Source organism: Schistocerca americana, chromosome 5 (genome assembly GCF_021461395.2).
Source record: "Schistocerca americana isolate TAMUIC-IGC-003095 chromosome 5, iqSchAmer2.1, whole genome shotgun sequence".
In the NCBI taxonomy this organism is placed as follows: Eukaryota; Metazoa; Arthropoda; class Insecta; order Orthoptera; family Acrididae; genus Schistocerca; species Schistocerca americana.
In genome coordinates, this window is record NC_060123.1 from 524591736 (window position 1) to 524598744 (window position 7009).

Here is a 7009-nt window from a genome sequence, read left to right on the forward strand (position 1 = left end):
TACGACTGCCACGCAGAAAGACATTACAAGATTCCAAAGTTTTCAATTAAAATACCAAGAAGAAAACAGTCAGTTGGACAGAAGAAAAAAGATGATGAGAGAAATGCTGAAGAAAGGAGAAACAATTGAAATAACAGTAGCCCATACTGTCTCATAAGTAATAGAATATGAAAGTGGCATAAGCAGTGAAGATTACGAGCCAAAGACGCATGACCACTATTTCAAAACTGTCCCCAAAATCACGCAGCAGGTTAGTGCCCGAAATGCAAAGCATAGTTTGAATAGCAGGAAAGAGTGACCAGAAAAACCACCGCGACATGAACTGCGAAGTGAATGATAAAGATGATGCTTTCAGATACAAAAAGAAGCAATTCGTCATGTAGACACTTTGAGAACTATGTGTTAATACTGTTCCTCTATTTTAAATCTCTGCTGACATTTTATCGACATTCCAGTGTTAACTTATCTAGAATATGAAGCTATACAAATCTGCAGCCGTCCAGTTTTCGTGTCATGGTTTTCGTCTCTTTCAAGTGCGTCTATCGCAAAGAGCGGAGCGCCATTCAGTGATAAGAGACTGACTACCAAAAATTTTGTTTCCAAATTATCTTTCATATATTGTGCTGAAAACAACTTCCACCGGTTTTGAAATATCATTGATTTACATTTTTAGATTTTTATCGATAACTGTATCAAGGTTGCAATATTCATGTGATAATATGTACTTTATATGCAGACTTATATTTGTAAGATGCAAGCAGTTTTAATTTTACTTTTTAATGACATCTACAAGCAGGAGGAATGCTGGTTAGAGGATGTTCTTATAGAATTCGAAAATCTGTTTCAGATATTTGATAAGGCGACTTTGTGTTTGTGGGATCGTCATTCACAATGGGCCAGTGGTTGGCGGTGATAATATTCTATTTGTTCAAGTTCCACACCGATTACGGTGTTGATATTATTGGATGAGGTTATAACCAATACCGCAAAAGAAAATATGGTTTCGTTCAAGATAACCAAAACGTTGTCATGACTGGACAATAACTAACATCACAAATCTTTTCTGTCGCTCAGCATTCAGCCACAGTGAACGCCATAGGTTGGCGAAAGCGTCGCCTCGATATACCTCCTCGCTCCGGATATAATAGGTCGACGCTTAAGTTGTAGCGTTTTTGTTTTACATTGTGGTACTATCGTTACAGTGAGTTTCTTTATCGATTGTCATTTTTTATTTGTAATATACTGTTGCTATCTACCCGCCAGGGTAGCTGAGAGCACTACTGCGCTGCTTCCTGGACTCGGGTAGACGCGCCGGCCCCGGATCGAATCCGCCCGGCGGATTAACGACGACAGCCGGTGTGCCGGCCAGCCTGGATGTCGTTTTTTGGCGGTTTTCCACTTCCTACTAGGTGAATACCGGGCTGGTCCCCACGTCCCGCCTCAGTTACCCACTCGCAGACATTTGAAACACATTCACACTATTACACGATTTACACTAGACGAAGCCAGCTGGGGTACACTAATTCCGTACCGGGGGGTATGGGGTGGGGGCAGAAAGGGTATCCAGCCACCCCTCATAATTAACCGTACCAAATCCGTACTTAACCCTGCCAACCCTGCGCGCAATGCGGGATATAGGCGTAGCAAAAGAAGAAAGAAGAAGAAGATACTGTTGCTAATTCAGTTTACGTATTGTCATTTTGTCATTTTGAGATACTGAGCGGAGCAGTGAACTCTAAAAAATGGAATGCCAACAGGAGAAATCATTTCCGACATAATATTCTTTTGAATTCAACAAAGCGGTAATAGCAACGGAGGCAGCCAAAAATAATTGCGTTGTTTGTGGGACTAATGCCATTTTACAGAGCGCGACAAGATAATTATTATCTCGTTTTAAGGAGGTCGTTTTGACATTAGTGACTCTCCTTATTCAGGAAGACCTTCGCGGGTTTGATGAAGGTCCTTTAAAAGCGTTATCCAAATTAGTGTACTCGATAGTCGGTAGATGTGATGGACTGTTATCATTCCAACATCATGCGAGGTTTGCGTGCAAAGGGCAAGGTTCAAAAATCGTATGCATGGGTATCGCATGCATTGAGCCAAAATCACAAAAATCAGCGGGTGGCCATATGTGCATCTCTGCTTGCTGGTCATCAATTGTCTCGTGAACACCATCGGCCATTCTAGACCTGTATCGTTACTAGCGTCGAGAAATTGTGCTAACATAAGGGTGGATAGGAATATGCGGCTGTTTGCTGATGATGCTGTGGTGTACGGGAAGGTGTCGTCGTTGAGTGACTGTAGGAAGATAAAAGATGACTTGCACAGGATTTGTGATTAGTGTAGAGAATGGCAGCTAACTCTAAATATAGATTAATGTGAATTAATGCAGATGAGTAGGAAAAAGAATCCTGTAATGTTTGAATACTCCATTAGTAGTGTAGCGCTTTACACAGTCACGTTGATTAAATATTTGGGCGTAACAGTGCAGAGCGATATAAAGTGGGACAAGCATGTAGTGGCAGTTGTGGGGAAGGCGGATAGTAGTCTTCGGTCCATTGGTAGAATTTTGGGAATATGTGTTTCATCTTTAAAGAAGACCGCTTATAAAACACTAATACGACCTATTCTTGAGTACTGCTCGAGCGTTTGGTATCCCTATCACGTCGGATTGAGGGAGGACATAGAAGCAATTCAGAGGCGGGCCGCTAGATTTGTTACTGGTAGGTTTGATCATCACGCGAGTGTTACGGAAATGCTTCAGGATATCGGGTGGGAGTCTCTAGAGGAAAGGAGGCGTTCTTTTCGTGAATCGCTACTGAGGAAATTTAGAGAACCAGCATTTGCGGCTGACTGCAGTACAATTTTACTGCCGCCAACTTACTTTTCGCGGAAAAAAAGCACAAAGATAAAAGAGATTAGGGCTCGTACAGAGGCATACAGCAGTCATTTCTCCCTCGTTCTGTTTGGGACGGGAACAGGGAGAGAAGATGCTAGTTGTGGTACGAGGTACCCTCCACCACGCACCGTATGGTGGATTGCGGAGTATGTATGTAGATTTAGTAGATGTAGAATGGAATGGGTGAGTCCAAACATAGCAGAAACTTCCAGTACGAAGATCTGCTTGCACTTACAAAAGATAATGCTATGCATCCGGTGGGACAGCGACGGTCTAGTATATTACGAATTGCTTCCCCGAGGTGTAACCATCACCGATAACATTTATTGTCAACAACTAATACTTCTTGTAGACGTAATCCAACACAACGATCATGAAGACTGTGGGAAGTGATGCCACTTCATCATCACCCTCACCTGCATTATACATGAGATGGGTTGGGAAGTCATTCCGTACTAACCTTACTCGCCTGATTTTGCACCCTCAGATTTTCACCTTTTTCGCTCTCTATCGAAAAATCGTTTTGGAACTTCCATTCCGGATGAAAATGTGCTCCAGGCATGTGTCGACCAGTTCTTCCCCTCAAAACAATGTGGTCTAAAAGTTACCTCATCGTAGTTAGACTGTGGAAAAAAATGAAGAAGAATATATTATTGATGAGTAAAGTCTCTTTTATGTGTATATGTTGTGTTCATTACAATTCTGGAATAACGTTAAGAACTTACGCTCCAAAACAGTATTTTGTGAGACCTATCATACCACGTCCCTCTATAAACGAGTGTAATCCAAACCGTTTGTTAGACTCTTGATTAAAAACCGTGTTTACCACTGAAACAGAAAAATCACTCCCTTTTCTCATGACTGCAGTGGCGTTAATCCTTACATAAACTGTCCTTTGCTCGCCTCAGAAGGCCAAATATTGTTCACAATTTGCTGCGTGCTCTAAATGCCAAAATTAGTTGGTTATAGTTATCGTACTCGATGATGATGATGAGCGTATGGCATTGGTGGCCGAGAGACCCTTCGGGGGGCGGTTCGGCCGCCGCTCCACAAGTTCTTTAACGCCACTACGGCGGCTTGCGAGTGAATGAGAATGAAATAATGATGAGAGACACACAACACCCAGTCATCTCGAAGCAGAGAAAATCCCTGACACCGCCGGTGATCGAACCCGGGACACCGTGCGCGGGAAACGAGAACGCCACTGCAAGACCACGATCCGCGGATATCGTACTCGGTAATGTATGCTCTTACCGTGCAACACAAGGTGCCACGTAGTTATATATATGCCATCATAAATCTTGGACAAAGCTGTTTTTCGTATATTTAGGAATGTTACCTCAAGGCACATTAATATGCAGACGATCACTGCATGGAGCAGAAACCAGCAGTTGATCTTAGAAACAAATCTAATTAGCCCACCGAGCATAAAAGGAGGAAACATCGGACTGAGCACGTCGGATAATAGGAAAAATTAAATGTTGTACTAAAGCTGACAGAAAATTGCTCTTGCCTCTCAACTTTAGCAGAAAGAGGAAATTATAGTGGCGTACGACGTAACCTCCGCCGCAGACCTATTGATGAGAAAGAAGTGGTTGTTAACAGTTAATTCCTATACAGGGATTCCCAATAATATGGTACTTATATTACAGAGAGAGAGAGTGAGAGAGCAAAACTATAACAACGTTTGATAGCAAATGAGATGACTCATTTTCACTCAGAGCCAAATACGTTCATCAGAAAATTTATTAGTAACTGACTGCAAGCTAAATATTGATGTGAAGGATGCACGAAACGAATTTTAGGTTGCAAAATACGATTCGTCTTAGTGATACATATTTAATGTTTCTTTTTTCGAAAACTATCATATGAGTTGCAGATTTCATTATAATATTGGATCTGGATAGACCTGTCAGTATATACTGTGATGACTGACTTCGTCGAAGTAATCATTTCTGTATCTGAATCGACTTATTCACTCTCATTAGTAGCCCCTTGTTTTTGAATGACTTTCTTCTTATAGTAGGCCACCGGAGAATGATCTCAGTTCCGATTAATGCTCACCAGCCTAATAAACTGAATTCTTCTAACCAAGATATTTGACTTCCTACTTTTGCAGTCATCTAGCCATAATGACATACCGGTATATTTTAAAAGCTGATTAGCAATTTGGGCATTTGGATTCTGTATTTTATTTTAGTTTTGGCCCTTTTATTACCAGAAATTTGAAGGCCGTGTGTTCAGAAAGAACACCGCATGGTCTGTGATCTTTTTCTTGATACTTATGCAGTTCACGCGAGCAGGGGAAGCTGCGCGCATACCCCTGACGCTAAGCGAGGGAACGTTCGCCGCATAGCGATGAGGCCGCGTGGGTATCCATGCAGGTTGCTACCGGCTGGGCAGGCGTTTTTTTTTTTTCTTTTGCTTCACTCTGAGGAAACACTGGGTCCGCTTCAGTACGTGAAACAAATGTCCAGCTTCTTATGAAGCGCCATGCGATACGGTAGTGCTATGCCTGTCTTGTTATGAAGAACGAAGCAATGTTCCTTCCGACATGCATGAATTTCCAATGAAAAAGTGCATCGTTATTCTTAACAACACAGGCGCTGCAACATCGCATTTATCCGCCGATACCAGGCAGTAAGTTTCAAGGGAAATGTCCTCCCCTGCACGGGAATTACGTAATGTGTGAAGTAGTACAGGTTGTCATGCAAGAAAGGCGAGGTATGGAAGTTTGGGTTTGTCAGTGGATTGTGCATGGATAGCCACAGAAGTAACGGAGACTATTCCCGTAAGGCGGCAAATCTGGGTTCGAGTCACGGTCCGCCACAAATTTCCGTTGTTGTCATTCCCTTCTACAGCTGACGGTTGTTCGTATTTACAACTGCGAATTAATTTCACGTATGTCTTGCTTACGAAACAAGCTTACAATTGGGTCACGACAACGAAGCATGATACGTTTCGAACACGCGCCGCCTGTGACAGACATTCGATTCGCTTATCGATGTACGTTCGCTGGCGATGGGGCCATGACGACTTCTCTGCAGTTTAATTATCCGAAGAACCTAAGTCTATGCTTTGTCCAAATTGAATCCACTACCTAGGTTGTATACATGGAAGAATCCTGGAGATACTAAAAGGCATCAGATAGATTATATAATGGTAACACAAAGATTTAGGAACCAGGTTTTAAATTGTAAAACATTTCCAGGGGCAGATGTGGACACTGACCACAATCTATTGGTTATGAACTGTAGATTAAAACTAAAGAAACTGCAAAAAGTTGGGAGTTTAAGGAGATGGGACGTGGATAAACTGACAGAACCAGAGGTGGTAGAGAGTATCAGGGAGAGCATTAGGGAACGATTGACAGGAATGGGAGAAAGAAATACAGTAGAAGACGAATGGGTTGCTCTGAGGGATGATATAGTGAAGGCAGCGGAGGATCAAGTAGGTAAAAAGACGAGGGCTAGTAGAAATCCTTGGGCAACAGTAGAAATATTGAATTTAATTGATGAAAGGAGAAAATATAAAAATGCAGTAAATGAAGCAGGCAAAAAGGAATACAAACGTCTCAAAAATGAGATTGACAGAAAGTACAAAATGGCTAAGCAGGCATGGCTAGAGGACAAATGTAAGGATGTAGAGGATTACCTCACTAGGGGTAAGATAGATACTGCCTACAGGAAAACTAAAGAGACCTTTGGAGATAAGAGAACCACTTGTATGAACATCAAGAGCTCAGTTGAAATCCCAGTTCTAACCAAAGAAGGAAAAGCAGAAAGGTGGAAGGAGTATATATAGGATCTATAGAAGGGCGATGTACTTGAGGACAATATTATGGAAATGGAAGAGGATGTAGATGAAAATGAAATGGGAGATACGATACTGCGTGAAGAGTTTGACAGAGCACTGAAAGACCTGAGTCTAAACAAGACCCCGGGAATAGGCAACATTCCATTAGAACTACTGACGGCCTTGGGAGTCACAGTTGCAAAATACTAACGCGAATTATTTACAGACGAATGGAAAAACTGGTAGAAGCCGACCTCGGGGATGATCAGCTTGGATTCAGTAGAAATGTTGAAATACGTGAGGCAATACTGACCT